This window comes from Primulina tabacum, chromosome 12 (genome assembly GCF_025594145.1).
Source record: "Primulina tabacum isolate GXHZ01 chromosome 12, ASM2559414v2, whole genome shotgun sequence".
Lineage (NCBI taxonomy): Eukaryota > Viridiplantae > Streptophyta > Magnoliopsida > Lamiales > Gesneriaceae > Primulina > Primulina tabacum.
In genome coordinates, this window is record NC_134561.1 from 5,159,736 (window position 1) to 5,184,042 (window position 24,307).

The 24,307-nt window shown below is 35.7% G+C and overlaps 2 long non-coding RNA genes across 4 annotated transcripts; one reads left to right on the forward strand and one right to left on the reverse strand.

Annotated features, from left to right (window-relative positions):
* Positions 1–1,789: 1,789 nt before the first annotated feature.
* Positions 1,790–23,533, reverse strand: LOC142521513 (uncharacterized). Of its 3 annotated transcripts, XR_012814223.1 has the most exons (6): positions 4,169–4,389; positions 3,951–4,029; positions 2,769–2,901; positions 2,523–2,683; positions 2,333–2,450; positions 1,791–2,252 (listed from the first exon to the last, which is right to left on the reverse strand). It is a non-coding gene; the product is annotated as an uncharacterized LOC142521513 (long non-coding RNA). The 3 variants fall into 3 exon arrangements; XR_012814224.1 differs by lacking the exons at positions 3,951–4,029; positions 4,169–4,389 and adding exons at positions 14,138–14,211; positions 23,303–23,533 and having other exon boundaries at positions 1,790–2,450; XR_012814222.1 differs by having other exon boundaries at positions 1,790–2,450; positions 4,169–4,382.
* LOC142521515 (uncharacterized) lies at positions 4,422–7,876 on the forward strand. Its single transcript, XR_012814225.1, has 2 exons — positions 4,422–4,549; positions 7,605–7,876. It is a non-coding gene; the product is annotated as an uncharacterized LOC142521515 (long non-coding RNA).
* Positions 23,534–24,307: the final 774 nt, after the last annotated feature.

Genomic DNA, 24,307 nt, shown 5'->3' on the forward strand with positions numbered 1-24,307 from the left:
TGCTGGTGATTTGGCCAATTCTACCTATCCTCGTTTTACAATCTCTTCCGCTAAACAATAGTCAGGGGTGGACATGTCTATTCCTCTTTCTTTAATAATTGGTCGTGTTAACATGCTTTCATAAATTTTTTGAGCTTCCGTATTCCAAAATTTGTGTTTATCATACCAAAAGCATTCCCCTTGGATTTTTTTTTTGGAGGCATAATTCTTAGTAAACAATTTCAAGGAACAACACACTCAGATCCAAAAATTTATAAGACATTATATCGCATAAACTTGTAAATCTTGTATATAAAATTTAAAGAAAATGGGCTTACCTTAGAAAATGTTACTGGAAGGAGGCTCCTAACAAATATGAAGTTTTGGTAGGTGTTGTTGCGTACGGGAATTTTGAAGGAAGTGTTGAGCGGGAGACGGTTGGGCTCCTTGGAGGGATCTTGCTCAGCTGTAGGGTTAGCGAAAAGATGGTGCTTTAACGGCGGCTGCTAAAGGGGAGAAGAGAAGAACATATGGAAATTGGAAAATTATTGTGAGAATGAGGGGGAAAAAGTTTTTTTGTGTGTTTTTTTCCCGGAAAAGGGTCTGCGCTATTGCGCATTCTTAACGCGTTAATGCGGGGCTGACTATGTAAAAGTATGGGAATAGGGAGCGTGCATATGCGCACCTTGATTGTGTTGATGAGCGCATGTTTCTGTGCGTGACATTTGGAAAAGAGAGGCGCTGGTTCGTGGATATAATGCGCAGTGGCGTGCCTATCTCTGTATTTTGTGGCATTTCGTGAAGTGCTGTTGCACGAATATAACGCGTAACAGTGCGCATGCTTCTGGTTTTTTGGAGAAGATGCGCGCGCTTGCGAGCGTTTATCCTGCAGTTGCGCCACAACCCTCTGCCTTTTTTTTTTCAACCGTGTGCATAGGTGCACTCTTGTTTTGCGTAATGGCGCAGTGGGTACTGGGAAATGAAATTGCCAGAATTTTTTTCCATATAATGTTAACAAATGTAACATTTTGCAAGTTAGTTCATGTATGTATATAGGTTTGTATACCTAAGTTGCATGTACCAATGGATTTAAAGCGTTTAATTGCACGATGGTTACTATAAAAGGTTTGATTTGGGTTGTTTCCCCTCGTTTTTTTATATTATTGAAACATATATCCCATTGCCCAATATTCAGTCCATAATTTGTAGTTATAAGTATGCATTTTTCCCTGGTGAAATTGTTTTAGTAGAATGGATATTACTAAGTTTTTTTATTTTGCTTAGTTTAGATAAATAATATAACAGTAGTTAGTTGTAAATTGATAATAAAATATTGATATCGTATAAATTATTAGGAAGGCCTTAAATATAATGTATCATAAAATGAAATTATTTAACAGGCATTTTATATCTGTCTTTTTTTATTATACATTATATTTAGTTTTATAGCGTTAAGAATGTATTTCTATATAGATTTTTTATTACTTAGGGAAAAAAGTTTTTCCTTGCAATTCAATATATAGTAAGTATACTAAATTGAACACATAAGATACAAAAAAGACATCTTTTTTTTATTAGTTTATATTATCCTTGTTTTTAGACTAATAATGCTATGTATAGATGCCACACAGAAACCTATATATTAGAGTGAAGGAAAATCTTTGAAATAACTGAAAATAGACAGGTTATTTTAGCAATTAAAGCATGGTTGTAAAAAACTAAGATGTAAGAGGAGATGTGTACATGTATATTTTAAAACGTAGATGGAATTCCAAATGACAGTAAATATGTTAGTCTTGAGACAAAATGTTAATGTATGGGTAACAAGTAGAATATAGCAACTATATTTACAAAAAGCATAAGGACTAAAACACATACTGGGCTTTTGTATCTAAATATGTCCTTCAGTCTTGTTTTACATGTTTTTTACTTTCATGTAATACCTCTTCACGTTCCAATCTTCTTTTACCTGGTGCACTAGGTTGTTGCGCTTTAAGATCTGTTTCAAAGTGTTTTTCCTGCATTGCAGAGCTACTTTCTTGGGATTCAGCTGCAGCCACATCAACTTGTATCAATCCTTGAACTTTTAAAGAAGATCATTAGTCTTCATAACTGTGCGATGCTGATGAAGAATCAGCTGCCGGTAGACATGCTATGACTGTGTTTCGAACAAAAGTTTTGCCTCTTGCCTTGCTTCAAGATGTTCTTAGTTGGAAAAGGAACTGTAAATCTCTCGATTTCTGTTTGAATATCTCATGATTAAAAGGTGTTTCCTGCGATTGATAAGATCAGTAATATTCAGAAACTATATGAAGTTTTTTATTAACAAAAAATAATTGGTTAATAAATATACTTGTTCTTCTGCCTCAATTGTGTCTTCTCCTGACATACATAACATGCTTGCTTCTTTGTGCTCAACATAAGCAGAAAAATTCCCAGTACCATTAAATAGTTCTGCTTGGAACCGTAACCTATACGTATATCATAGTTAAGATGGCATGTTTCTAATGAGCGTAGATTTTCGAAGCATATTTATCACTTACAGTGGTTTTGGGCTTGGAAAATCATGGTTGCAATAAAAACATGTGAACTCATATTTGTATGCAGCTCCGCAAGACTTAGAGCAACTTGGGCCGGCTAGAAAATATACAGAGTCCTCCGAATTTTTTATTCTTATCTTAGCCTTTATCCAAAATGATTTCACCTGCAAATCAAAATTTGTTGGCATTTTAAAATTTTTGTTGACTCTAAATCTAGGTAAGTCAATGGGTGAATAAATTTGAACTTACTACTTCGTTCAGGCTCAGAATCTGGCTGATTTTTCAAATTTGGGAGTTAAGCGGATGGTCTATTTCCTAGTTTTTTTTGTCATACAATTTTTGGGAGACAACAGTTTCTATATATTCTTTATTGGTTTGCATCCTAAAAAAAAGTGTATATTAGCTATTTATTTCTAGAAATATGGGAAATAGGACAATCATAAGAAAGAAATACGAACAAAAATGTGAACACATGGGAAAAACAAGTGAGGACAGCAAGATAGATGGTTCTTTAGCAGAATTCTCCGTTTGTTAGTTATTACCTATAAGTTCATTTAAAACAATGCAATGACACGCCGATGTTCTGATTTAATATGGAGCTCCTTTATAATACAAAATAATAAATTTCATTAAGAAGTTTATAGGTTAGCAGCATACAATATAGCTAGAAAATATATTTGAGATGTAGAAGATATTTGTTGTCTTGTTTTGAGATATAGTCTACCATGGTTCTTTTATTAATATAAGATATAAGATATGATAATAATGTTAAGGTATGGGATATCATGTAAACATCAGCAGTTTTTTTAAACTGTTAACAAGCATCTGAGTAATTATGAAGAGCCAATTGTTAAAACAATCTAAGTTTTGAAGAGAGACAATACTATATTTTCTTATTTCTTACAGTTTCTAAGTTTTTAAATTTTTTTATTATTATTATCCTGATTTTATATGTGACATACAATAATCAAACAAAAGATCAAGAACACTAAAATAACATCTTTTTATGTCTTTATATTTGTATTTTACTAAGGAAGAAATGTCTCAACTATTTTTTTCAAAACAAAAGTAAATCAAACAAACTAAAAAAACTTCAATCAAGAACTTTGTTATTACGTTGGTTGTATTCAAGAAATGTAATATGTGCCTATCAAAGCCTAACAACTGATTAGAAATATTATTTTTAAGATTTGAGCAGGTAGGCTTAGAACTACATATTCATAATTCGTAAGGGGAAATTTTTTTTTTTGGAATGTATGGTCTGTAAAGGTGATTGTTGAATGTATACACAAATTAGGAACAAAAAAAACATTATTTAGTGTGATTTAAAAGTTGGAGCAGAGGCATTTGATATAGCAGATTTATTTTGATTCAGTAAAGACCATTCTAAAACTATGTGACACAATAACCAATAGAAAGAATATGAATTACCATCGTTTTAAGAGTTCAGCCCGTTGTATTGGAGGGTCAAACAAAATGGTGCTATTTGGTACTGTACCAATTGATAATCCTACATCAATAATATATTTTTATCAGCTTAACCAAGCTTTGTTAAGTGAAACACACCAAAATATATCAAATAATATGTATAACCTTGAAGAAATTACTTTTTCTAATTATGAGATAACATTAAATAGAGATGAATGTACCGTAAAATGTGTTGACAGAAAGCCGCATCCCTAAGATCACAGGAAGAGTATGAATATTTTGAGTCAAAAAAGGTGCTTCGGTTTGGAGAAATTCTTCCCATAAGGTAAGAATTAATGGTCTGCATCTACCAAGATAAGAAACCTGTTATTTTCTGGTCCACATAATTACTTGAAAAATGAAGAAAAGCAATTAATATTGTAGAAATTTTTTGGAAGAAATTTACTCTTCGTTGACGATAACAAATTCATGTAAATTCCTTTTTGTTTTTCAACAAACAGTGGTGGAAAAACATGTACCACACTGCATAATAAATCTGAAAAATCAAGCGCTTCAATAAATCTGGATATAATGTAATTGCATGCTATGAAAGTGAAACGTCTGTTTATTCGTTTTCTTAAAATGTACTAGAATTTTTTTTTTAAACCTCACGTAGTATTCGGCCGAACCATAAAATATTTTTAACATCATTTTAAAAATAAACATCCAACTGCCATTTAAAAATCCAAAGAAAATATTTTAAAGCATAAAATCGTCAAACATTTTACCAAACCTAAAAAGCAATAATTTGAAAAGAATAGCTCATACTAAACATCTCAAAAATCTCTCAAATGCATAAATAAATAAACTTAAAAATCTTTAATCGTAAAGCATGAGTCAAAAGTCATAATGCGGAAAAAGTAGAAGCGTTGGTCCTCGGGTTGTGTGCGCCTTCAGTCCAGTCAAATCACTCATCAAGTCCTCCCTCAATACCACCTGCATCCATCACACCTAGTGAGTCTAAAGACTCAACACACCATAATCTTTATAACGAGTAATACGTAATACAGTCAACATATAACGGTGAAAAATATTTGTACTTAAAATATCGTTTTCATGAAGAAGCATTTCCGTAAACATTTTCATGTTGCATAAAAACATTTTCATAAAAATATAAACATATTCATATTCATATTCATATTCGTATTCATATTCATATGCATATCCATATTCGTATTCATATTCATATTCGTATTCATGTTCATGTTCGTGTTTGTTGAATTCAGATCGTGATTGTGACTCGTATTCTTGATCGTATTGGGCGATGGATCCATCTAAAGAAACCACAGTACTGGGCGGCGGGGACACCAGCAACACTCTCACCGGTCAACTGGGCCTTGGCCTACGTATTAACATATCATGTCATTAGAAATACGATCGTCGGGGCTCCCTCTGGGGCCTTTTCCCATAAATGGGCTCCCTCTGGGGCCTTCTTCCCTCACGACATCTCCAATCATATCATCGTATTCGTATCAACGGAAACACGATCGTCGGGCTCCCATTGGGACCATAACCCTCACGATATTTCCAACATGTAGTAGTCACAATCCCTTCACGTCCTTCAACATGTTATCATCACTTAATAAAAACATGCATATAATATCATTTTTATTTTGAAACCAAGAATTCAACATGTCTTTTAAATGCCCATATTTAAATCATAAATTTCATAAACATTTAAAAATCATAATTTAACATATTAAAATCATAAAAAAACATAAACGCTTTAAAATAAACATTTTAACATCATAAACATTTAAAATAAATATTTAAATCATAAACATTTAAAATAAACGTTTTAACATATTATATCATAAAACATTTAAACATATTAACATCTTAAAAATCCATAAACTTTTAAAATTGACATATTAACATATAAAAATTCCATAAATATCCATAACCATTGAAAATAATCATATTATCACATAAAACAGCATTCAGGAGACTGCCATGACGTTTACTAATTTCTAGGTGTAAAAAGACCGTTTTACCCCTGAACGTATAATTTCTCGACTTTGAATTTTTCTTAAATCCATTGACTCTAACATGTCTCAAATAATTATTTAAGCTTAAATAAATTTTCTCATATTTTTATTTAGCTTAAAGCGAGAACTTTTAAATTAATCTTTAAATGTGACGTATTAATGCGTTTTAATCCCGAATTAAACCAAACCTTAATATAAAATTCCCAAATTAAAAACTTAGACTTATAATAATTATTTAAGCTTAAACCTAATTTTTCATAATTTTATAAAGCATAAAACTAGGCGTTCCCCATTCGTTTTTAAACTTAGACGTACTTCCTAGTTTTGACTCGTATGGACTCGAAACTTAACCAAACTTTACCAAACTTGAACCAAAGCTTAATAACACCTAACTAACCCATATACAACCAAATTCCGGCCCATTAAGTCCCTTGAATATGCCTAGGAAGCTACTGAATTTTTCGGCACAAGAGTCCTAGTCCTAATATGATTCGAACCTAGGCTAGCTTCGCCTCTAGCCCTTAACCACCATGTCCAGCCTCTACCCATCCCTCCTATGCAGCCCAATTAAGTCTAGTGGACCCTCCCTAACCGCATCTAGCAGCCGTGACCCTCAAAGACTCCTAGTCGAAGAGTCCTTTCCCTTAAGGAGTCTATTTTCGTTTTTATTCTTTCCCTATTTTTTTCAGCCTTTAAACATACACCTAGAGACCCTTAAACATGTGAAAAAACATCCCTTCAAGTACCCCTACCATGGCAGCCCCTTTGTGCATCATTATGAAGAGTTTTAAAAAAGAAAAACTCTTGTTTTGTGCATGTATAACCATAAAAACGAAAATATAAAAGTTGTATCATGTTTTTCATGCAATCATGTATCAAACACATAATATGGTGTGAAAAATGAGTAAAAGGAGAATATGGCGTGTCTTTGCGTTTTAAACGCACGATTATCCGTTGACGATTGCGAAGAACAGCGACGAACGACCTTGGCTTGAACTCTCTTAAAGCTTTTGAATTTTTCTATCAACCTTGAGGTGTGTGTCGTGTAGAGTATGAGAGATTTTTTGTGAGAATTCAGATTGTAGGCGTGGGGATTATGGTGATAATGGGCAGGGTTTAACATATTTTATAGTTAATTAATCACTAATTAGGCTTAGGCCCATTAAGTAGGCAATTTAGGCCCACTAGTGGTTAATTAGAATTTTAAAAATAGTTTTGTTTAAATAATTTTGTGAGTTTATTAGCCGGGTTGCCCATAAATTCGTATTTTTGTTGAAAATCCAACACCGATAAAAATTACGTCCCGGCGTATAAAATCACCTCAAACCCCATATTTTTAAAAATAAGAAAAAGCATCCCCTCAATTTAAATAATTAAGAACAATTATTTAATAAAAGCATTTTTCTATTTTCAGCCATCGGTCTCCGTTCCTCGATCGCAACTCGAATAACCTTTAAAAATATATTTTAATGCAACTATGTACAACAATATATTTTAAACATGTATGCACAACATAATTAATTAATGTAATAAAACATTTAATTAAAATACAAGAGAATTTAATAACTTGCGTGCATGTGATTCGCGTGGACTTTTAAATTTTCGGGGCGTTACAGAAAGAGAGTTGGAGCAAGAGTTTAGCTGATTTGTTTAGTGGACACATCTGCTAATTCAGGGCATTGTGCGAAAGGTGTCAGTTGGTAAGCATGGTTGATAGGTAGTTGCTCTTCCTCATTTGCAAGCTTAATATAAGTACTTCTACTAAGCAACATTTGGTATTTTGCAGATGCAAAAATTGGCGCGTTGCTAGTTATTTCTTTAATTTTGGCATTCTCAATGTAGTATGTCTTGTATAACTGAAGTAATCTGTCTAATTGCTCAACATCTTGGTCATAAATTATGCCATGCATGCTTCCATTCTATGGAAATAAATAGATAAAGTAAAAAGCAATTCCAGACAGAAATGCTATTGAAAAAAGACAATGTATTTTACCTCTTTGTCAACAAAAACAAGTTTTTGTTGTCTTCCCTATTTCAAAAAACGAATCGGAGTTTTTTCAGAAACTAACACTTTGACAAACCAGTTGCGGAAATCTAGTTTTAGATTTACAAGGGTTGTACATTTGTTTTCTAATGACCTGAACATAAGGAAAAAAGAGAAGTAATGAGACAAGTCATTTACACATTAATATATGAAATTTAAGATTACGTATGGACAAATAATAAAAACTATTACAAGTTGTTTACTTGTTAAAATCGTACAGAAGTTTGAATCAAAGTTTTTTAAATCCCTTCAAGTGAAATTGAAACTATATAATTGCGTAAAGATATAATTCAAGAATTAAATTGTGTAGCTGGGATCATACAATTTGTTTTAATAAAACTAATAATTTTATCTTAACAAACCTTAAAATGTGTATATATAAATATCTAATATACCTTTATGCGTAATGATTTTCATATTAATAAGATAAACAAAATAATAATTTACCTGTCAATAAGGATGTGCAGCATCCAAAACCTCACGGTATACTACATTTTTGTGTAGTTAGTACTTTGAACTAATGGTGTTGATGGTCTAATAAATACTTTTATTTGATCTATATTCTTAGCTCTTGATAATGCGACATAAAGCTGACCATGTGGTTCTTTTAAATAGATACTAACATAAACTAAAGTTTGCCCTTGTGCTTCGTTAATTGTCATTTCATAACATAAACGAATTGGAAATTGCTTTCTTTTAAATGGAATAGATGAAAAATAGAGCGTACATACTTGAAACTTGAACATGCATATATAAGCTTGAACATACGTACAAAACATAGATGTGCCATCAACGTAAAACTTTTCTTAAACATGCTTGCACCATACATACTTGAACATACATAAACTTTATCATTTTGCGTAGAGATATATTTCAAAGCAAGTGACACATACATAAATGTGCCTGATCAGACTAAACCACAGTACTGGGCTGGCAGAGAAATTCCACTACCACATACATGAGATCCCCGGTCATGCTTTACCGGGTGGATTGGTCCGTGGTGATGCTTTACCGCTTTCCAATCCTGATCTGAACCCGGTCATGCTTTACCGGGGTGGAGAGGTCATCGGCCACGTTCACCGACTTCCAAACCCATTCATAATTTGGTCACAAGACATTTAGCATACCTCAAAAACATAAAAATATTTTCTTTTGCACGTCGAACATACTTACTTGGTGTTGGTGGATTCGTTGGATCTCGCTTGGAGCCACTTCTGCACATACTAGAATGAGTTCGAATGCCTATCTTGCATAACATAGACGTATAGTCATGTCCACACTCAAAAATGACAAATTTCCTTATGACATTCTTAATCTCTCGGGACTCGACCTCGTTTAATCATCATAATAAATCATGACATCAAACCCCAAAACAATCCTTAAAATTTAATTTAAATTAATTTTTTTTAGGAGTACACGGACCCCGTGTAAGGGTCTGGGTACCGGTCCGGGTAGATGCTGGAATTTCTCATTTCGAAGGAAACAAGGGCACGGACCCCGTGTCAGGGTCCTGCTAAGGGTCCGTGTACAAGCTGGAATTGTAAACCAACGGAGAAACACTACACTTATGTCTTATTCCTCCTAACTCGATCTATGGACCATGAACCAACGTCTCGAGACCCATCCTAGGATGCTACGACATTAACTCAAACCCATACAAACGCCCCGAACGACGACCCACTCCAAACAATGCAACACAACCCGTAACACGTCATTTTGACACAAAAACGCATCCAACGACTTCTAACACAATCAAGTGTCTATCGACGCGAACCGACACACCAAAACCATCCCAACATCATACTCAACATACTTAAACGCAGCAGCGATCACCCGTCGATCCTCAGTGAAGCCTGCAACAATAAAACTTCAAGAACATGTCAAGAACACCTTTTCAGAAAATTACAGTTTCAGCAGTCCCACGAAAACGATCATAACTCACTCATTTCTTATTTAAAAATTTCGAATTTACTATCAAATCGAAAGTATCGAAAATTTCTACATTTTTTATGTGGAAAGTTTTTACAGAAAATCGACCTAAAAGTTGCAGTATTTAAAATGACAGCAAATTTCGAGTTTCCAGATCTAAAATCGTTTCAAAACCGATCCAACAAATTTTTGCTCAAACAATTCACAACATACATGGATTTTTACGCATAATAAACATCACAACACATAATATAACGAGATCGATGCAGAAACAATAGATTATACATGCCTTTGATATTTAAAATTATCGAACCGACGATACCGAAGAGGGAAGGATGCGAGGGTTGATTCGGGACGAACGTGACACGATTCCTTGAAGAAAAGTGGACGAAAATATACTGGAAAATGCAGCGGATAGGGCGGCTTCTAGAACTCCAAGAACTAACTTTTCTTTTAAAATAATGAAATGAAAGTGCAATGAAATTGTGTGTGGGTGTAGACCGTGTAAGTGTGTGTGTCTAACGTGTGTGTGTGTTTAGATTTAATTAGGGGTAATAAAATACTTAATTAAAAATAAAAGTGTAAATTAAAATTTTAATAATCCCTACTTTTACAAAATCCCCTAATTAACAACATAAACCACACAAATGCTAATTTTAAAAGTTTTAAAATTATAAAATCACTAAATAAATAATTTAGGCTTTTAAAAATGCTAAAACTTAAGAAATCAATTAAAATGTCCCAATCCTAACTTAAAATAAAATACCACATTTTAAAATTGCCAAAAATCGTCGTCGGTCTCTTTTTCTCGATCCCGCATCGAATAATCGCCTGAAACATGGAACTCAAGAAAATATTTTAACGTGCATCACATAAGCATAATTAATTTAAAATAATGCATTTTAATAAACCATGCATCGCTAAAAAATCAATTTAAACTTAAATAAACAATTTAAATAAATGCATGGATTTTACGTGTACTGATTTTGGGCTCTATATTTTTCCCATGGAATGAAGGTATTTGTCAACTATGTCTAAAATCATGTGACTAATCATTTTTGGAGTAAGAGCTTTATTCCGAGCAAAATCTTCTGAGAGGAACTCTTGGAATTTTAACCATAGCTGAATGAGATTTTTTGGGCAACAGAAAACGAGAACAGTAGCAAATAATAGTCGCAAAGCATGAGGCATTAAATAACAAGCAACTTCTTCGATACACATTTCAGCAGTGTTATCATTTTCTATTAAGCCTGATGTTAGTGCTGCTTCTCTAAATGTTGTAAAAGTCACCTCATTGATCGTTCTCAAGCCCTTAAAAGAAGCTGGTTTTCTGACATGTATCAGCAACAATTTTAAATAAAACATTTCACAATCTGAAGGCCAACAACTAAAATTCGGCCTATGACCTCTTTTTTCCTATGTGGTTTCAATTCCTTAGAATCGTTGTGCCAAGTAAAATATTCAGGAAATTCAACATACAAAAAATTTAGGCTTTCACCATAGCTATTGTATTTGTTCATATGGAAAAATTGTGTTAACATAGTTTTCTTAAATGTTGGATTGTTAACAATGCTGTACAACGCCTGATTGGCTGCAAATGTCACAACTTGTTCATTTTCTAAATGAACTGGTAAGCATAAAACAGCTGGATATACATGGTTAAGATCAAATCCGAAAATGCGCCAGATGGATTCAGGAGGTGAAATCCATCTTGCAGCTTGGAAATTTTTCGCTTCGTCAATGATGTGATCTTGTTCAGCTCCAAGTAATGTATACAAAATCTTGTCATGGCCCTTGTATATATATTTGTAGATATATTTTACAGCTTGAATTGTTGAACATATTTCGACGTTAATGTGGTAATTAAATTTAACAAGCAAATATGGATTGTAAGGAACAACCCAACGATTATCAAGTTGTGAACCCCTTATAGTAATAACATGCTTGTCATCTCGACGAAGATATTTAGTGGTTTCTGAGTATTCTTTAGGATAATTATATTTATAAGAGTTCTTTTTCATGCAAGGGCATGTTGGATTAAGTAAACTACATGGACCATGCATTATATGTTTTACCACGAGTGAAAACAAATATTATTCAGTATGTGCATCAGGCAATTCTGCACAAACAATTCTGTCGAATGCCTCAGGATGAAACATTTTTGAAGCTTGATTTAAAATAAGCAGAAAATGGGCATGTGATAAGCCTCTTTTTTGGAATTCTATCACGCTAGTATAGACAATAATGTGTCCAAAGATATCTTTCTTGAATAGTTCATCTCTTAAAACTTGAAGCTTCGCATGGAAAATCCTAGAGACCAAATCAGGTCTATTCTGGATTTCATCATATGGAAGGCAAAGGGACTTTATTTCAGCCCAATTCGGATTCGAGGTTATTGTCAGAAAGATGTCAGGCTTCCCATAACGTTGAACTAACGCAATAGCATCCATGTATCTTTTATGCATATCTCTAGGACCTCCAATGAATGATGTAGGTAATATTACGCGTTTTCCAACATCATAGCCTATCTCACACCCTTGTATAATGCTATCTAATAACCCATTATAGGCCTCATTTCGCAAACGGTTTTTCATGCTTGGAGTCATAAAAAATTCTAATATTGATGTTTCAATTTTAATATACATGTCTACTATATATTGTTGCAAAAGCCTACCAATATGTAGTAAGAAAGACTTATCATTTTTTCTTATTTGCAATTTGTAATAGTAGTATTCACGACATGAGACCATAGACCTTTGTTTTCTGCTTTTTTCCGAAGCTACAAAAAAAAATTGATTTCTAAGTGTAAAACATCATAATTGTGGTATAATAGAATTTTCCTTTTAAATCAAAATTACCTTGAGTTTCAATGCTTATAAAAAATTCTGCACTTGCAGAGTTTTCTATGCAATTGATGTTTTCACCATCACAAGTTGGTCTAGGATGCAAATTTTTTTGTTTTTGATATAATCTTTTAATGTTTCGATGCCAACCAGATTCTCCATTTGGGAATATAAGAGGGTATTACAAAGGATCGTAACAACCGAAGTAGTGTTTAATTATCTGGGACAACTGTTTTTTGGATATACTTGTATATGTTGGCTTGTTTTTTGATTGTCATAGCTAGATTCTAACCATATTCCAGCAACCTGAGACACAGTAGGTCTAATAAAAACTCATTGGTCAGTAACAGGGTCAGCTTGCAAAGCAATTTTATATTCGTTTAAGTTGTCAACACTATTCAGACCACGGAAAAAATTTCCATATGGGTTTTTCAATAAGATATAAATTAATTTCTGTATAAGAGTTTCCTTAAATTTTGAGTTAATGCACAGACGGTTAGATAGTTCATGTTCAGTATCAAAGAAATATAGTTGTAGATTTTTGGGGGTTTCATTGCCTGACGGTATCAATTGGCTAATAAAATGATAAAGTTGACCTTGTACACGGAATATATAAATACCAGCATTTCTTTTAGCAAAAGATGTATCACAATGTACTCCCATTGATGTGAAGGCAAACATGTTATTATAGCTACGAATACACGTGTTGAACTTTTTTGCATCATCAACATTACCAACATTCGGTTGTAAGAAGTCAGAAGACATTTCTGAAGGTAAAAGATTTATTTCTTCTAACGAACAACAAAATGTTGGTGGTTCAGCATATATGCGCGTTGCACCAAAAAATTTACAATCCACCAAATTAGGTAGTACATCTGGAGTACTCGCTATACACATCAATGGATCAGCCTTAGTTTTTTTTACATCAAGTCTCTGTGAAGCGCATGTTTTATTTTTTGGTTTCGACGCATATTTTTTTGCAGCCTACGATCTTCTAAGCAAGAATATTTTCGTTTACGAGAGTTTTTAGTCTTGTTGATTTCTATTGTGTTATATTTTATTTGTCGCGGCATCATTGTTATTTTATAATAGCAAGTAGTTCAAAATATCTAATTTTAATATTACTTGGTTTACTGGTATATGTAATTTTTAACTAATGCTAGATATGACACTTTTTTTAAAAAAAATCAACCACACAAGAATGAGCTATATCATATAGTTTGACACCACAAAAGCTAATAGCTAAAATATGTCGACGCTAATGAAGAATTAAAAAAAACCATGTATATAGTAAAAAACCAAGAATACTAAAGGATAAACTAATAAAATTGTAAATAAAGATCGAACATGTATGTTGTATGAGAGGACGAGCTCGCCATAGTTTTAAGCTGTTGAAGCTTCTTATTGATCGCAAATTGTTTCTATATAGCAAAATCAAAATAAATCTATACAAGAACAGAACAACAGCCTACTTTAGCGACCAGTATGGGCAGCCACATCCCCAAAACAAAGGCAAACTGTAATGCCCGAGATTTAATTACTGTAATCAAACGTTGATTAATTGACAGAATTGAGGTTATAGGAACTCAAATGAAGAAGCAGGGCATCGTTACAGTATAAGCCAAGATGTTGGACCGAACATCTGGCGCCACGATGTTGGACCGAACATCTGGCGCCGGAGCGGTAGAAAAGAACCGCCCGAGCGCCAATGCACCATGAGTTTACTTCTTGGACAGAATGTTTGGCGCCCGAGTGGTAGAATATTACCGCCCGAGCGCCAGGAGATGATCAGCTGAGTATCTCGACAGAATGTGCCGCGCCCGAGCGGTAAAGATTAACCGCCCGAGCGCCGACTGAAAATCATGGAGAATAAGCCACGTTTCTTCAACATGCAACTTGTGATATATATATGATAGCATTCTTCAGAATTCAGAAAGGGAAGAACGAGAAAGATTGATAAAAATCCTTACGCCTTTAGATTTCGATCCGCCCGTCTGATTTTGAATCCGACTTGAGTACTGAGTTTCTATCGACGTAGGCTTCAACTGGACGTAAGTTTTCTTATGTTCTGATATGATTTGAAAATATGATGTTGAAGGAATAAGATATGATTCATATATGGTGTTTCTGATATGTTAGACATCGTATAATCGAAATCGGATTGAGAAACATATACCGTATCGAATTGTTATGATTTTCAGAGTTGATTTGACCGAGATGTGATATCAGATTTGTATCGTTATTGAGTATGAGTTGTGGGAATTGATATATGTTGATTTGTATTGCTGGGTATACTGAGATTATGCAGTTATGCCGTTGAAACAGAATTCGATTTAGTTCTGATTATATCCAGTATCGATTGATTGGGATATTGATATTATATTCCTCGTTATTATCATTGTCAGATTGAGTATTGACAGATTTGAGTTCGGGACTTCGACAGAGTCAGATTGACAGAAAGAAAGGTATAAATAAATGTTGATTCGGGATTGCACAACTCGAGTAGATTTGACTTGAGTTTCTCAAAATCACATACTGAATGATTATTGCATTTGATATTTGCTATGCTTGATATTGATATGCTTACTCTATTGAATTGTAGCAAGCATGAGTTAAAATTGGGCAGATCCGCCTAGTCTTTGGCAGAACCGCCAAGTCACTGGACTTTTGGATATATATTGATAGACTGAGGAGAAGACCGACTCCTATTGCAGATCTTCAATATAGACAGCCAAAGTCTGGTACTAAGAACGTACCACCATCTAGCTGGGGTAAAGTAGATGAGAGAACGTTGCGTTTTTATTTAGATCGAGATCCTTAGATTATGATGAGTCGAGTCAGAGTTTAGGAGTCACAGAGTGTGATTCAGAGTTTGTATTGATACATATTGTTCAGATTTGATACTTGTTATTGATATGTGTTTCATGCTTTTATATATGCTTTTATATGACTGCATGTTTACATTGTTTATACTGGGATATATATATCTCACCGGAGTTATCCGACTGTTGTCGTGTTTGTATTTGTGCATGGCAACAGGTGGGACAGGATCAGGGTCGCGGAAATGAAGATAGATCATGACTAGAGTGGAGACTACGGACTTGGATTAGAGATAGGGTTTGGACACTTGAAATTTAGTTGTTAAACCTTAGTTAAATGATTGTATATATATATATATAGTACAAGATTTGTACTTTACATATATTAGATTGAATCCCATTACATTTCGCATGTTAAAAAAAAAAATTTAAAATTTAGACCCAGATTATTTACATTGATCCAATTATCCCAATAACGATTAAGAAGATGATTAGCGTCCGGGTCCCCACAACAGGTGGTATCAGAGCGATAGATCTTTTAGATTGAGATAGGAGCTAGTGAGCGGGGTAGATTGAGTTTTCTTTCCTTGCTTTTGAATGCTAGCATGCTTTACTGCTTTATATGATACATGTTTACTTGACTATCTGATTGATTGGTAACGTGTATTAATGAGAATGAATCAGAACCGATTCTTGATCAGCAGTAAGATGATCCGGAGGACTGAAACAAATTTGTTGTATTTGGTTGCTAACCCTTTTGATAATCAGATATGCCTCCCCGAAGAATACCAGAACAGAGTAGTACTTCGAATCCTCCAATGGATGTTACAGCAACACCGATGGAAACACTGTTGAAGAGGTTTCAGTCATTTAAACTGCCAACCCTAAAAGGAACAGAGACTTCTGTCGATTGTGAGAGTTGGTTAGATGACATAGAAATGTTGTTTGATTCGTTGGATTACACAGATGAGCGGAGAGTGAAACTGATAGGGCACCAGTTGCATGATGTTGCAAAGAACTGGTGGATTACAACAAAGCGGGCCTTGGAGCATCGAGGTACGACTATTATCTGGAATGTATTTAGAACTGAGTTTTATCAGAGATTCTTTCCAGTGTCTTACAGGAAGGATAAGGGAGCGGAATTTGCAAACTTGAGGCAAGGTCAATTGAATATTGAGGAATATGTTACTAAGTTCTCTACCTTGTTGAGATTTGCTCCACATGTGGTCGAGAATGAAGAAGCTATTGCTGATCAGTTCATCAATGGTTTGAACCCCGAGATGTTTACATTGGTGAACACTGGGCGACCGAATAATTTCACTGACTCCCTGAATAGAGCAAAACGAACCGAAGCTGGTCTGATTAGACAGAAAGGAGCTTCCTATGTTCCTCCAGCACCGAGGCCACAACAACCACCTCACTGGTTTGAGAGTGGCAGCAGTAGTGGCGGAAAGAAGGATTTCTTGAAAGCCCGAGGAAAGCAGTTCAAGAAATCAGGGAGCAGTTCATCTAGCTCGGGTGGTTCTCGACAGAGCCAGAGCTATACTGGAGTGTACTGCAGAACTTGCGGAGGGAGACATCCGACCGAACAATGCCAGGGAGTGACTGGTAGTTGCAACATCTGCAAACAACAAGGACACTTTGCTAGGGCGTGTCCACAGAGAGGTTCCCAAAGATCTCAGGGAGCCGAATCATCTGGATCAGCGGCACAGATTGATAGACGACCCACTGTTGTTCATTCGTTTCAGCCAGCCCCAGCTCAGTCACAGCAGAGGCCCGGAGGTAGCCAGACAGTGAGCCAGCCTCCTAGACAGCAAGCCAGAGTATTCGCTTTGACAGAGGAGCAGGCTCAGGAGGCACCAGATGATGTTGTTGCAGGTAACTGTTTTATTTTTGGTTACCCTGCTTATGTATTGATTGATACCGGTGCTTCTCATACATTTATTTCTGAGAAATTTGCATTGAGTCATACATTGCCTGTAGAGTCTTTATCTGCTGTAGTGTCTGTCTCTTCTCCGTTGGGGACAGGTTTGATATCAGTAAATTCTGTGAAACATTGTATACTACAGTATGACGGACATGAGATTGAGTTAGATTGCATCGTACTTGGATTGTCTGATTTTGACTGTATTATCGGTATTGATATGCTGACCAAGTACAGAGCTACTGTTGATTGTTTCCACAAGATTGTGAGATTCAGACCAGATATGAATGACGAGTGGAAATTCTACGGTAAGGGTTCTCGATCTAGAATTCCTTTGATATCCGTATAGTCTATGACTCGATTGTTACAGAAAGGAGCAGAAGGATTCCTTGTCTATTCAGTTGATTTACTGAAATCGAGTCTATCATTGGCGGATTTGCCAGTGGTATGTGAGTTTGCTGATGTCTTTCCAGATGAGATTCCTGGATTGCCTCCGATTCGAGAAATAGATTTCAGTATTGAGTTGATGCCAGGTACAGTTCCGATTTCGAGGGCTCCGTACAAAATGACACCGATTGAATTGAAATAGTTGAAAGAGCAGTTGGAGGATCTATTGGCCAAGGGATATATCAGACCGAGTGTGTCTCTTTGGGGTGCTCCAGTACTATTTGTGAGAAAGAAAGACGGTTCGATGAGACTCTATATCGATTATCGGCAACTGAACAAAGCAACGGTAAAGAATAAATATCCTTTGCCTCGTATTGATGATTTATTTGATCAGTTGCAGGGTTCATCTGTATATTCTAAGATCGATCTGAGATCTGGATACCATCAGCTGAGAGTCAGGGATTCTGATATCTCGAAGACTGCATTCAGAACCAGGTATGGACATTATGAGTTTATTGTCATACCGTTTGGGTTGACGAATGCACCGGCTGTATGTATGGGATTAATGAACCGTGTTTTTCAAAGGTATCTTGACGATTTTGTTATTATATTCATTGATAACATTTTGATATATTCGAAGAATATGATTGAGCATGCTGATCATCTGAGAACTGTGTTGAAAATTTTGAGGGCTGAGAAATTGTATGCCAAACTGTCGAAATATGAGTTCTGGTTGAGACAGGTTGTATTTCTGGGGCATATTATATCCAGAGATGGTATATCAGTTGATCCCAGTAAAGTTGAGGCAGTGATTTCTTGGCCGAGACTGACATTAGTGCCAGAGATTCGCAGTTTTATGGGTTTGGCAGGATATTATCGCCGATTTATTAAATATTTCTCGAGTATTGCCAAACCGATCACGCAGTTGACTCAGAAGAACGCACCATTTGTTTGGTCAGAAGACTGTGAGACCAGTTTTCTTGAATTGAAGAAAAGATTGACCAGTGCTCCGATCTTGACGATTCCATCAGGTACTGGTGACTTTGTGGTTTATTGTGATGCATCTCACCGAGGATTGGGTTGTATTCTGATGCAGCGAGGGCATGTTATTGCGTATGCCTCGAGACAGCTGAAACCACACGAGACTCGCTACCTAATTCATGATCTTGAATTGGCAGCCATCGTCTTTGCGTTGAAGATATGGTGACATTATCTGTACGGTGAAAAATTTGAGATCTATTCTGATCACAAAAGCCTGAAGTATCTGTTTTCACAATCCAAGCTGAATATGAGACAACGAAGATGGCTCGATTTACTGAAAGATTTTGATTGTGAAATCAAGTATTATCCAGGGAAATCCAATGCAGCAGCAGATGCACTAAGTCGAAAGGTATGTTCTTTATCCTTATCGACGATTGGTGTTTCGAATTTGATAGAAATTGCTGCTTGTCTGGATTAGATTTTGAAACAGATCGTCAGCCTCTGAGATTGTGTGCTATTCGAGCTGAACCAGAATTAATATTGAGAATCAAAGAGGCACAGAAAGTTGATCAGAATGTGCAGAATTCGATTGCTATGGTCAGAACTGGACATCAATCGGAGTATCAGGTTTGTGATGGTGTTTTGTATGTGAATAACCGTATTGTTGTGCCAAATGTTTCAGATTTGAGACAGCGAATACTAGCAGAAGTGCACAACAGTCGTTTTAGCATTCATCCTGGTGGCAGGAAAATGTATAATGATTTGAAGACACAATATTGGTGGAAAAAGATGAAATCTGATGTTACTGACTTTGTAGCCAAGTGTCTGAATTGCCAACAGGTGAAAGCTAAAAGAAAGAAACCAGGAGGATTGTTACAGAGTTTGTCCATTCCTGAATGGAAATGGGATCACATTTCCATGGATTTTATGACGCATTTACCACGTTCCTCCAGAGGTTGCGATGCGATTTGGGTCGTGATTGATCGATTGACCAAATCTGCATGCTTTATTCCATACAAAATGACATACATATATGACCAGATGGCCGATATTTATGTCAGAGAGGTGGTCAGATTGCACGGAGTGCCAAAGTCGATTGTTTCAGACCGTGATCCTCGATTTACTTCGCAATTCTGGCAGAGTTTGCAGCAGGCTCTAGGTACGAAGTTGCATCTGAGTACCACATATCATCCACAGATCGATGGACAGTCAGAGCGGACTATCCAGATACTGGAGGATATGCTGAGAGCCGTAGTGCTTGATTTTAGCACTAATTGGCAAGATGCATTGCCACTTTGTGAGTTTTCATACAACAACAGCTATCAGACGAGTATTGAGATGACTCCTTTTGAGGCGCTGTACGGAAAGAAGTGCAGATCCCCTTTGTATTGGGATGATATTTCTGAGATTCCTTAGATTGGACCTGATATGATCAGAGATATGACAGAGAAAGTAAAAGTAATTCAGAAAAGAATGAAGGCAACTCAGGACAGACATGCCAAATATGCCAATGTTCGACGTAGACCATTGGTATTTGAGGCAGGAGACCGAGTATTCTTGAAGATTTCACCTTTCAGAGGAGTTGTCAGATTTGGCAAGAAAGGGAAGCTGTCTCCACGATATATTGGGCCATATGAGATTCTCGAGAAGATAGGGGATCGTGCCTATCGACTCGCATTACCGCCTTCATTGTCAGGGATACATGACGTCTTTCATGTATCTATGCTGCGGAAATATCTCCCTGATGATTCTCATATTATTCAGCCGGACGAGACAGAACTTGATGAAAGTCTAAGTTATGTTGAAAAACCGATCCAGATTATCGATCGTAAGGAAAAGCAACTTAGAACGAAGATTATTCCTCTTGTGAAAGTTCAATGGACTCGTCATGGCACTGAAGAAGCTACTTGGGAGACTGAATCAGATATGAGACAGGAATTCCCAGCATTATTTAACTGATGTGAGTTTTTTATTCAGTTTCTGTTATATACCTTCTTATTGATATGATTGATTGCCTGTGATTTCGGGGACGAAATCATATCTAAGGGGGGAGAAATGTAATGCCCGAGATTTAATTACTGTAATCAAACGTTGATTAATTGACAGAATTGAGATTATAGGAACTCAAATGAAGAAGCAGGGCATCGTTACAGTATAAGCCAAGATGTTGGACCGAACATCTGGCGCCACGATGTTGGACCGAACATCTGGCGCCCGAGCGGTAGAAAAGAACTGCCCGAGCGCCAATGCACCATGAATTTACTTCTTGGACAGAATGTTTGGCGCCCGAGCGGTAGAATATTACCGCCCGAGTGCCAGGAGATGATCAGCTGAGTATCTCGACAGAATGTGCCGCGCCCGAGCGGTAAAGATTAATCGCCCGAGCGCCGACTGAAAATCATGGAGAATAAGCCACGTTTCTTCAACATGCAACTTGTGATATATATATGATAGCATTCTTCAGAATTCAGAAAGGGAAGAACGAGAAAGATTGATAAAAATCCTTACGCCTTTAGATTTCGATCCGTCCGTCTGATTTTGAATCCGACTTCAGTACTGAGTTCCTATCGACGCAGACTTCAACTGGACGTAAGTTTTCTTATGTTCTGATATGATTTGAAAATATGATGTTGAAGGAATCAGATATGATTCATATATGATGTTTCTGATGTGTTAGACATCGTATAATCGAAACCGGATTGAGAAACATATACCGTATCGAATTGTTATGATTTTCAGAGTTGATTTGACCGAGATGTGATATCAGATTTGTATCGTTATTGAGTATGAGTTGTGGGAATTGATATCTGTTGATTTGTATTGCTGGGTATACTGAGATTATGCAGTTATGCCGTTGAAACAGAATTCGATTTAGTTCTGATTATATCCAGTATCGATTGATTGGGATATTGATATTATATTCCTCGTTATTATCATTGTCAGATTGAGTATTGACAGATTTGAGTTCGGGACTTCGACAGAGTCAGATTGACAGAAAGAAAGGTATAAATAAATGTTGATTCGGGATTGCACAACTCGAGTAGATTTAACTTGAGTTTCCCAAAATCACATACTGAATGATTATTGCATTTGATATTTGCTATGCTTGATATTGATATGCTTACTCTATTGAATTGTAGCAAGCATGAGTTAAAATTGGGCAGATCCGCCTAGTATTTGGCAGAACCGCCAAGTCACTGGACTTTTGGATATATATTGATAGACTGAGGAGAAGACCGACTCCTATTGCAGATCTTTAATATAGACAGCCAAAGTTTGGGACTAAGAACGTACCACCATCTAGCTGGGGTAAAGTAGATGGGAGAACGTTGCGTTCTTATTCAGATCGGGATCCCTAAATTATGATGAGTCGAGTCAGTTTTAGGAGTCACAGAGTGTGATTCAGAGTTTGTATTGATACATATTGTTCAGATTTGATAATTGTTATTGATATGTGTTTCATGCTTTTATGTATGCTTTTATATGACTGCATGTTTACATTGTTTATACTGGGATATATATATATCTCACCGGAGTTATCCGGCTGTTGTCGTGTTTGTATGTGTGCATGGCAACAGGTGGGACATGATCATGGTCGAGGAAATGAAGATAGATCGTGACTAGAGTGGAGACTACGGACTTGGATTAGAGATAGGGTTTGGACACTTGAAATTTAGTTGTTAAACCTTAGTTAAATGATTGTATATATATATATATATAGTACAAGATTTGTACTTTACATATATTAGATTGAATCCCATTACATTCCGCATGTTAAAAAAAAAATTAAAATTTAGAACCAGATTATTTACATTGATCCAATTATCCCAATAACGATTAAGAAGATGATTAGCGTCCGGGTCCCCACACAAACAAGAACTAAAATCAAGTAGGTCGTTGTTAACAAAGAATGAGAAACAAATCAGCGCAAAGAAATTTCAAAAAAACCTTTAATTGTCTAGGCAAAGATGTACCAAATTATTTCCTTTAGTACAATTAAATAACAAAAGCTGCAACAAGGAAAAACCAATAGCTCTCCGCCCAAACAAGGGAAAAACGAAGGACTTCTGCAAAGACACAGGGAAAACGACACAAAATAAGGCAGACGAGAAAAACTTCCTAAAACGATTACTATAGTTGGGAGGAAGGGGGAAAAAAGGAACAACAGTGCCGAACAGAATGGAGGGAACACGCATTTGATCTATAACAAAGGAAAAGCAAGGGCTCCCTGCTCGAGCGGAAAAAAAACAAAGGGATCTCTACAAAGAAACCGTGGGAATGATGTCAAAATAAGTCATTCCGGGTTACCGAGCGACACTTCCCAACACGATTAATATAGCTACGAGAGGGCAAAACACATGAAGAACAGCACAATCAAAGAGAATGAAGGGGAACAATCACCTTTTGACGTTTTCAGGCTCTCGGACGAGAAGATCAAACGGCAAACCAAATTTTCAAGGAGGAAGGAGCACAAGCAGATGGAGAAGTGGAAAAGTCCGAGCAACAAATGCAACAACCGGAGAAAAAGAAAAGCAAAAAGATACAGGTGAAAAAGAGGGAAGAGGTGGGCAGAACCGATTAACCTCCTATTGACAGCACAAACTCTTGGTTGTTGGAGAAAGAAACGTACGACGCATGTTTTTGCTTTTAACCGGGAACCGTACGAAAACTGGCCAAGGAAAATTTGTTCCCGCTTTCATATAAGTAGATTTAAACAAGTCTATGTCATATTTTTTTTAACAAAAATATAACGTTTGACAAATTTTTTTGAACCTTTGTCAAGTTGAGAGTCAAAACTAGGATGTATACTAGTAAAGCCACCTGAAAATAGTTTTAGTGAGAACTCAATTTCAATTTGGTATACACAACAAATTATATCTATTTGATTATAAAATACCAAAAAATTAATAACTATAATTTCCGCCCTACGTATTATGCTATGTAACAATTATGCTATACATAAATATATTATTTTATTCATAATTTTTGCAAACCCAAAAATTATGACATCAATTAGTTACCAATAAACAAAAGAAATAATTGACTTGATTGTACTATACATATTTGGGGGGTCAATGGTAATAATAAAATGGAAAATAAACGTTGTTGTCGAACGACCACATAAGTCCAATCAAGTGGTTTGCAAACAACTTGTTGATCAAGAAAAGAGGTGCCTTCCAAGCTTTCTCGAGCCACATGACTTAACAATTAAGAGAACTTTTCATCTAGCCTCTCATATGATAATATCATTAGATAGGGATTGATGGGTCGTCCCCGACCAATCCACCATTCAATCGGATCTACTTTATGAAGTCGATATGTGAACAAGATAAATCCAATGAGAACCCAAAAAAAAAAAAAAAAAATACCACATTGATCTATTTGACTTTATTCGTGTTCTGATCG